We start from the raw sequence: 8,635 nt of genomic DNA, 5'->3' as shown, positions 1-8,635 counted from the left end.
AAGATGGGCAAATACAATTATGTTTATGGTTGCAATTATTGTTACAAAGGACAAATTTACCACAGTATTCAAAACAATTAGTTGTGGTTTTGAATGGGGACAGAGCGGAGGGCTTTAGAAAAATATACTATGTAATCTGTTCCAGAAGTTTGAATTCCAGTTTAATAAAGAAACAACTCAGTCTAGAAAAAAAATTGTTGCAACAAAAACCAGACAAAAATCAACAACTTTTATTTCAAATAAGAAATACTTTCCAAACCTTAAGCTTTGAACAACGATTAACTGAAAGAGAAAAGCAGCAGATAATTTCTTTGTAAACCTTGGCGTTGGCAGTGGTCTTGTGTCCAGCTGACTGACTGTATAATTATGCAAATAGAAGACTGCCGACAGACACATTCAACCCAAAATCTGAAGACTTTTGAAGAAATTATTCAAATACAGAGGTCAGACAAGCTCCTTAACAGGGGTTTCCAAACTGCAGCCTGTGGGTCACATGAAGGTCCCGAGCCCTGGCAATCTGGCCCTTGTCCCAAGTAACTTATTGGCACTTAGTTCATATGTTGATTTGTCCTGTTTCAATTTCAAGAGCCTTGAGGTTTGAGAAGAGATGTTCCTTACCTAGTGATATGCCTCACTGGTGGAAAAATTCCAAACCAGAATATTCAAGATCTATTCCATCAACAACTGAGGGAGTATGAAAATGAATGGGAATTTTGTTTTAAATATATATGAACACCGAATCAACATGGTATACAGCTATGTGGCCACATAACCTTGGACACCATGCATTAATATCAAGTGTCCTTACATCAGGTACTTCATTAGCTCCTTATAATTCTGCTCACCTAAAGCAAACATTTTCTTCTGCACAGCCAAATGTACTATAGGTATCACTGTTCTCAAAAGGGCCATCTTCAAATGCTCATTTTACAACTTAGAAAAAAAATCTATAAATGAAATGCATTTGGTTATCAAGTAATTACAACCAACAGTCCACAGCAGTGTTACTCACCACTTCCGAATTGAAGGCCAGTCTGAATACTCCAATATATTGCAGTGACGGGACGGTGTGCATGTTAACTTTCAGTGATCATCTGATTTTGTTTAAATCACCATGAGCACTTGCCAAGCAAGGGCCTATCACTTCCCCACCGTCAGGAAGAACATGCACCTCCAAAACCAACAGGCTTTTTTATTTTCACATAAACAGAGCTACCTTTACTTCCCAACACAATTTCTTTGCCTGTACTTACTGTAGAGCAAGAACAGACAAGGAAACGGTACCTAATCTCAGCTCCTTCAAGTGGGGAAGCTGCAAACAGAGACCTCGAGTTAAATGATGAAACAAGTCTGCTGTTGGCCATGAATGAAGGGCTGCAAATGGTTCGGTCCTTTTGCAATTACTGCTGAGCTACAACCTCAAACCAAGGTGAAGTGATGTATAAGCTTCAAACAGCACATTAAGGCAGCCAGAAAAAGGTCAACTACTTAAAATGTTAGCACCAACCAAACCCAGCGAAGAGACACCATGTACACAACTTGGATTTGTTTTGATCACATTTCTGGTAAACCATCTGAGCAGACCAGTGGAATGGAGAGAGAACAAATAACTAGACAATAGTGATTGCAGAGCCCACTTTCTTGCTTTAACGCCTGAATACAATAAATTTGTCCATTTTCTGAAAGTTATTCTAGTATATACCACGTTAATGAGGAAAACGCACTAGCTTGGATAAAGGCAAACGCTGATCTGACCTTTGAAGAAATTCATTGATTGAAGATATCTTTTCAACTCATTTGCTAAATGGACTCATGAGGCATCGGCTCTCCATTAGGAACGACTTTTCTTCAGGGGCATGTGAATTCAACGGTGCTTGGATTCTTCCGCCTCACCCCCCCCACTTGTCACAATAATTCAGATATCAATAAAAGAGGTACATTGATAAGACAGAAAGGATGTTCCTAGCAAGATTAGAGGAAAGAAAATCAAATTGCACGTGTTACACCCAAGCATGAAATGGTTCCATAACACAACTTTGATTTAAGTTTGACATTGTGGCATGGAGGTGTTGGGCAGCACACCCATTTCAACTCTGGGTATACCGAGATCTTCAAACAAAAAAACCCCTAGAATTTAGCAAAATTGATTGGCAATCAGTACGTTTCTTGATAAGATCAAAGTCAGTTATAAAAACACAAATGCAGATTGTGTCACCTGGACGTGATCAGTACAGTTCTATTCAGCCGACAGTAAAACCTGTATTAAATGTTGCACTTCCAACAAAAAAGTCTGTAGACTAATTAGCCAAATGTTAATTAACCTGAATCCTCTCAGCCCATTTGTGTGTGAATGCACTGCACCGCACTAAGACAGGAGCATGTTTACAGTCAAAAGGCCTTAGAAGGAAAATTTATGTAAAAAAAAGACAAAGACACTGTCTCCATTTTCAAACACTTTACAGCTTAATGACTTAGTACTCTGCTAAAAAAGTGTATTTGAAATGTAACGTCACATTCTACAACACAATGCCCCTTGCCAAAGTTATGGTATCCCCTCTGCAACATAGAAGGTTGCTAAAAAATTTTAAACTGCAAAGAAATCTGGCTGAATTGTTTAAAGCACTAATTTAAAATCATACTGCTGTGAGGGCATTTATAAAACAATTCTTGATTAATTACCAGAACTGCTACTTGCTTTAGTTACTGCCAGTGACTGTGACCAATAATAAAAGTTGGAGTTTCTGATACTCAAATAGTAACATTTTTATGTGCAAGTGCTCCAGTTTGTTTCACTATGAAGTTCACATCAATGCCCCTATTGGAGGATTTCTTGACATCACCTCCATTAGTACAACACCAAAATGCACATGGTTCCAAAACTAAAAATTGAGAGCGAGAGAAACGCGGTGGAAAGTGCTTTCCTCATTCTGATATAAAAGTAGATTGGTCTGTGCTTTGTGTAGGGGAGGGGGGTAAAGTGGGTGGTGAGGCAGCAAAGAAAAGTTCAACAAAAAAACCTTGGAAAATATTTTATTTTGTCTCAGTCTCTTCTGTTTCACTCCTCTTTCCAGGAAGGCACCAACACTCGCAGGTTACAGTTTCTCGGGTGCCAGCAGCCATTCCTCTTGCTGCAAGGTTAGACAACGGCCATTTGCTGACTATTTGGGCGTGGAAGGAATTGCATTCAAACCAGATTCCTGTTCACATCTGAAGATCTCACAGAAAGACTTCCTCCATAATCAGAGCTAAGAACCTCATTCACATTTCTTCTTTGGGCCTCAGGAACCCCAAGCAAAGTCAACAAGTTCAGCAGACCAGTGCGGAACTTGGGGAGTTTCTGCACTGTGGTTCAATGCCCTACTCAGTGCATTTATGGGGAGGAGATGGCCTAGTGGCATTATCACTAAACTATTAATCCAGAAGCTCAGCTAATGTTCCAGGGGACCCGGGTTCAAATCCCACCACGGCAGGTGGTTGAATTTGAATTCAATAAAAAAATCTGGAATTAAGTATCTACCGATGACCATGAAACCATCGTCGATTGTTGAAAAAAAAAACCCATCTGGTTTACTAATGTCCTTTAGGGAAGGAAATCTGCCGTCCTTACCTGGTCTGGCGTACATGTGACTCCAGAGCCACAGCAATGTGGTTGACTCTCAACTGCCCTCCAAGGGGAAGGGATGGGCAAGTAATGCTGGCCAGCCAGCGATGCCCATGTCCCATGAATGAATTTTTAAAAAAATTACCCATCAAGTCTTCTGAAGAGCCATGCAAATTTTAGTTACTGTTTGCTATGATCCTTTATCATACTAGGTGGCATCAATTTAGAAGGCAATCATAACTGCAGGTCGAATGGCCAAAGGTAACATTCAGCCACACAGTTTCTGTTCTTTTCAATTCTTACTAACTTAAGTAATGTGGCAGAAAAAATAGTTTCTGCAGCCGTGTGTGAAGATCACTTAATAAAGGTTTTACTGTCGATCACTAGAAACTTGTTCTTTTTTAAAAGCTGTTATAGACATTAGTTCTGAATGTGCTTTTTTGAAGGAAAACTTCCACCACTAATATTCACACTGTTTAGAGACAACAGATACTTACAGATTAAACTAACCTGTACTGCCAGAGCCCATGGCATTTCCTTTCCTACACGTTAAAAAGCAAGTGACGGAACGCTGCTGTTATAGTTAACTGAAACAAAAATTATGTTGAAGAAAATCTCAGTTTCGGGTGCAGGGAACTTCCATATTAAAATATGCTGAACATTTGAGAACCCAATCATCCGAATGGAAATCATCGATAAATAAAACCAGTTTGCAACATTGCAAATTAGAGGGTTACGTTTTCCATTCAGCGCTAATTTAGTACAAACATTAACATGGTCGCACCAAATTCTGGTCTGTTTTACCACTGGCTTTAAACCAATGGTTAAAAGTGCCAAGTGGAAAACACTCAAAATGGAAAGATAAATGTGATTAATAATCTGGAACTAAACTACCAAGTGAATTTAAATATTGTAAACTGCCCAAAATGTAAAGCAGAAAATACCAGAATCAGGATCAGTTAGAGCACTAATTTAATTAACTGAATCCTGTAAACCCCAGTTTGTGACGCACTTTAAATAGGCTAAGAGATTCCTTATTTAAAAATGGGGACATTTTACCCCAATCTCAATGTGTTTATATCCTGAAGCTATACTCCCTTTTATACACTTTCTCCAATGCTGGACACACTGTTCCCTCAGAAGTAAAACTCTGCAATTAATAACAGGATAAAAAGTGTTATCGTGTCTATTCGTTTGCCCTGTGTTGCTAATGGAGCATTAAACAGAAAATATCCACACACTCAAAAGCTGCAAAACATATTGAACTAGAATTCTCCTTTGCATTTCATTCGCAACCAATAATTGAAGGAGTCGCACGTCAATTCCAATCCCCTGCCCAGATTTAGCAAATTAGTCTAATCTATCTTCACAGCTCCTTTTCTCCTCCTTGATCAGTTGACTGTTCTTGGAAAGGAGTGGGAGAAATACAGTTTTGAAATTTAAATACAGAAATTGTATATTTTGTCAGAAATTTACCATTGCAATTAGACCAATGGTTTTAAAGCTCAACATTTCAACCTATTCACGCACTGGGCACTGGGCCCTTTTCATTAATCGCAAAGATAAAATGGTGCATGCTTACTGGAAAAGAGGTACTACCAAGCTTACTTCCACAAAACGCGTTCACACAATCGATTCAAATTTAGTGGTCTCTAAAGATGACGTGAACCTTCTCTCCAGACGGTGCCTTGTCATGCTAGGGTAACTTCATGGGTTCCAGTAGATTTCCAGTATCTAGTCCAAGAGGTTATTTTTCACACAAAAATGGACAGCAAGTATTGGCAGTCTATTTCACTGTGCATGACATCACCTCATTCTCCATTGTCCCCCACCTAATTAGTACTGAGGCCAAGTGTAACAACGCCTCTCTGAAAGCCCCAGCTGAGATTTGCTCAATATAGAAGGCAGCTTCAAACCGGCAGCCCATATTACTCAGTTCTGCACTTAGTGGAAGTTACCTTTTAAAAAGCAATATACTTCAGCCCAACCAGATGACCGACTCGCCCAGGTCATATCATTCCAATTAATTGCTTACTGTATCACTGAACTGCTTCCTCTTTGACAGAGTACTTAGTACACAATGGAGGGCTCCAAGAAAAGCATGACTGTTCATTTACTGACAGGTTTCCAATTACCTACCCCTCCCGCCAGTGGGTTGTATGAGTCTACTGACTCTTCAGCTGCTTTGAATTAATCAAGGGCAGAAGTTCACTACAACTCTGCTGTGGGCAGAACACAGGGGAAACTGGGAAAAGGATAAAGAGCAAAGAGACTACGAAAAAGATTAGTAGGTACAAAAAGAGAAACCTAAAATCCTTTTATAACCATAAAAGGAACAGGATAGTTAACAGAATGATGGAGTAGATTATGAACAAAAGAAGTCTTGGGAGGCAGAGGGAATGACAAAGGATCCAAATGAACACCTGACAATCTGTCAAAGAGGATGAAGTTAATGTTGCAGAAATGTGGTTTGGGGAACATAGAACATTACAGCGCAGTACAGGCCCTTTGGCCCTCGATGTTGCGCCGACCAGTGAAACCAATCTAAAGCCCATCTAACCTACACTATTCCAATATCATCCATATGTTTATCCAATGACCATTTAAATGGGGAAGGTAGACATTTGAAAGGACAAAAAAATAGAAAGGCAGTGGTGAACAGGTTGGTATCACTCCAAGTCACCTGGTCCAGATAGGATGTAACCTGGGTTGCTAAGGGAAGTTAGGGTGGAATTAGAAGCTCGACACAATCTTTCAATCTTCTTTCAATTTGGAAGTAGCGCCAGAGATACGGAAGAATTCTAAAAGTTACACCCTTGTTCAAAAAAAGAGGGATAAACCTTTGTTCGTAGTGAGAATACCATGAGACCACTGTCAAGGACAAAAATTAATTCTCACTTGCAGAAATATGGTTTACAAAGCCAGTACAGATTTGTTATGGCAAATCTTGTCTGAATAACTGGAGTTCTTTAGTGAAGTATCAGGAGGCTGATGAAAATAGGGCACATGACGTACACATGGTCACTCAAAAATTACCTCATAGCAGACTTATTTGGAAAAGAAGCATATGACATTAAAGACATGGGTGCACTATTGGATGAGAGATTGAAGGTAGACTGGGACCACATGGTGACGGTGGTTAGCACTGCTGCCTCACAGCTCCAGGAACCCGAGTTCGATTCACGGCTTGGGTGACTGCGTGGAGTTTGCACGTTCTCCCATGTCCACGTGGGTTTCCTTCCATAGTCCAAAGATGTGCAGGTTAGGTTGATTGGCCATGCTAGATTGCCCCTTAGTGTCCCGGGATGCGTAGGTTGGATGGATTAAAGGGGTAAAAATGTGGGGTTACGGGGATAGGGCCTGGGTGGGATTGTTGTCAGTGCAGAGTCGATGGGCCGAATGGCCTTCTTCTGCACGGTTGGGTTTCTATGATTCTATTTTACCGATGAATGGATTAGAGAGATGGGGTTTGGGGGGGGGCTTCCAAATGTGTGTGTTTGGACAATTGTTTTTTTAAAACTGTATATAAATGGTTGTAGGGAACACAATTTTTGGAATGTGCAAATAATACAAGACATATAAGTAAATAGCTGGCAGGGTAACAGCAGACTTCAGGAGAATATCCCAAATGAAATTGGCACACATGGCAAATGTAACTTAAACACAGAAGTGTGTAATGATATGTTTTGGGAGAAAGGACACAGAGGGAGCATGATCTATAATGCATAAATTCTTGACGATGGCAGCGCAATCTGATACTGCATACAATTCTGGGCACCATTTGGAGGGGGGTTTACCAGGACAAGGGACTTCAATTATGTGGAGAGATTAGAGAAGCTGGGATTGTTCTCCTTAGAGCAAAGAGGGTTAGGCAGAGACCCATCAGAGGCATTCAAAATTGGAAGTGTTTTGATAAAGTAGCAAGAAACTGATTCATCAGACAAGTGGAGTGGCAAACAAAAATCACAGATTTAAAATAATTGGCACAAGAACTGGAGGGGAAATCAGAAATTATTTTCAGAGGGTTCTGGTAGTCCAGAATGCATTACCTGAAAGCGCATTGATGTATACCTTGAGAACCAAATTGCAGGGCTATTGGGGGTGATTGGGGGAGTGGTGGAAGGAGGAGAGGAAAAGACACCGTGTGAATGACTAATGAATCTGTGCTATAAGATTCAATATTGATATTGCCATTGATCAAGTAGATCTCAGGTTAAGACAGATCTTTTCCAGGACACATCAGCTCAAATTTGAGTGGACAGCAGGGCTCAGCTGCTCAGTCAAGATTTGCTTGTCTAAAGTTGACTGGTGCATCTTCTGTTTGCAGGTGCACTAAGCATAATGGAATGAAGAGTCTTCTGAATGCTGATCAGGACAAGCAAAGTGTGCCAAATTCCACAACAAAGGCATTAGAGGAAATGTCAGCTTGATTTAATGTACAGGGAAATGTACATTAGGCCTGTGCTGACATTTTTGAGACTTGGGAAACACTAACCATTTTAATAACACCTGTAGTGCCAAAGTACCTCCTCCTTTTAAACAGCTCAATTGACTCTGCATTAGCAACACTCTGGGAGGTGGGGTGGTAGGGAAAAGAGGTGCCCCTCAATGTCCTTATAGCCCTACATGTGATGTCTTTCAGGATTCACTTTCAACCAGCTTGGTAGTAATTTGAATGTCTCCTTGTTCTGAAATCCCCACCTAGAAGAGATGTTGAATATTAAATGCCCCAAACGCTCAGGATCACACTGAAATGATAATCTGAATGGAACACCATATAGATAAGTGGCTCCTGATTAGAAAAAAAATCTGCTGTGCAATGCAGTGAGCAATTCAACTAACAATAGAGCAGCAATAATGCTCATTGTCTTCTTTTATTGAGCACAAAAACAGTTTCAAAAAATTAACCCACGCACTGGCGGCAGGTGCATGTTTCTGTGATCAGGACAGACTCCCAATGGCCAGCTAATAATTATTTTTAAAACACTTTAGGGAATATCAGGGACAGTTTTCAATTTCAGTCCTATTTCATCA

At 40.2% G+C, this 8,635-nt stretch overlaps 1 protein-coding gene across 4 annotated transcripts in view; it reads right to left on the bottom strand.

Annotated features, from left to right (window-relative positions):
* Positions 1–208: 208 nt before the first annotated feature.
* The window catches only part of LOC144501802 (BUB3-interacting and GLEBS motif-containing protein ZNF207-like), a 33,855-nt gene continuing 25,428 nt past the window's right edge, over positions 209–8,635 (bottom strand). For 2 of the 4 annotated variants that reach the window (XR_013499202.1, XR_013499204.1), the window contains 2 exons: positions 4,099–4,188; positions 209–1,962 (listed from right to left, as the gene is read on the bottom strand). The gene's annotated coding sequence lies outside the window, so the exon portion shown is untranslated. The remainder of the gene's footprint in view (positions 1,963–4,098; positions 4,189–8,635) is intronic. The other 2 variants (XR_013499203.1, XR_013499205.1) reach the window with 1 other exon arrangement.

Source organism: Mustelus asterias, chromosome 12 (genome assembly GCF_964213995.1).
Source record: "Mustelus asterias chromosome 12, sMusAst1.hap1.1, whole genome shotgun sequence".
Taxonomy (NCBI): Eukaryota; Metazoa; Chordata; class Chondrichthyes; order Carcharhiniformes; family Triakidae; genus Mustelus; species Mustelus asterias.
The sequence above is the reverse complement of the archived record's forward strand: the minus strand, read 5'-3'. Positions and strand labels throughout refer to the sequence as shown.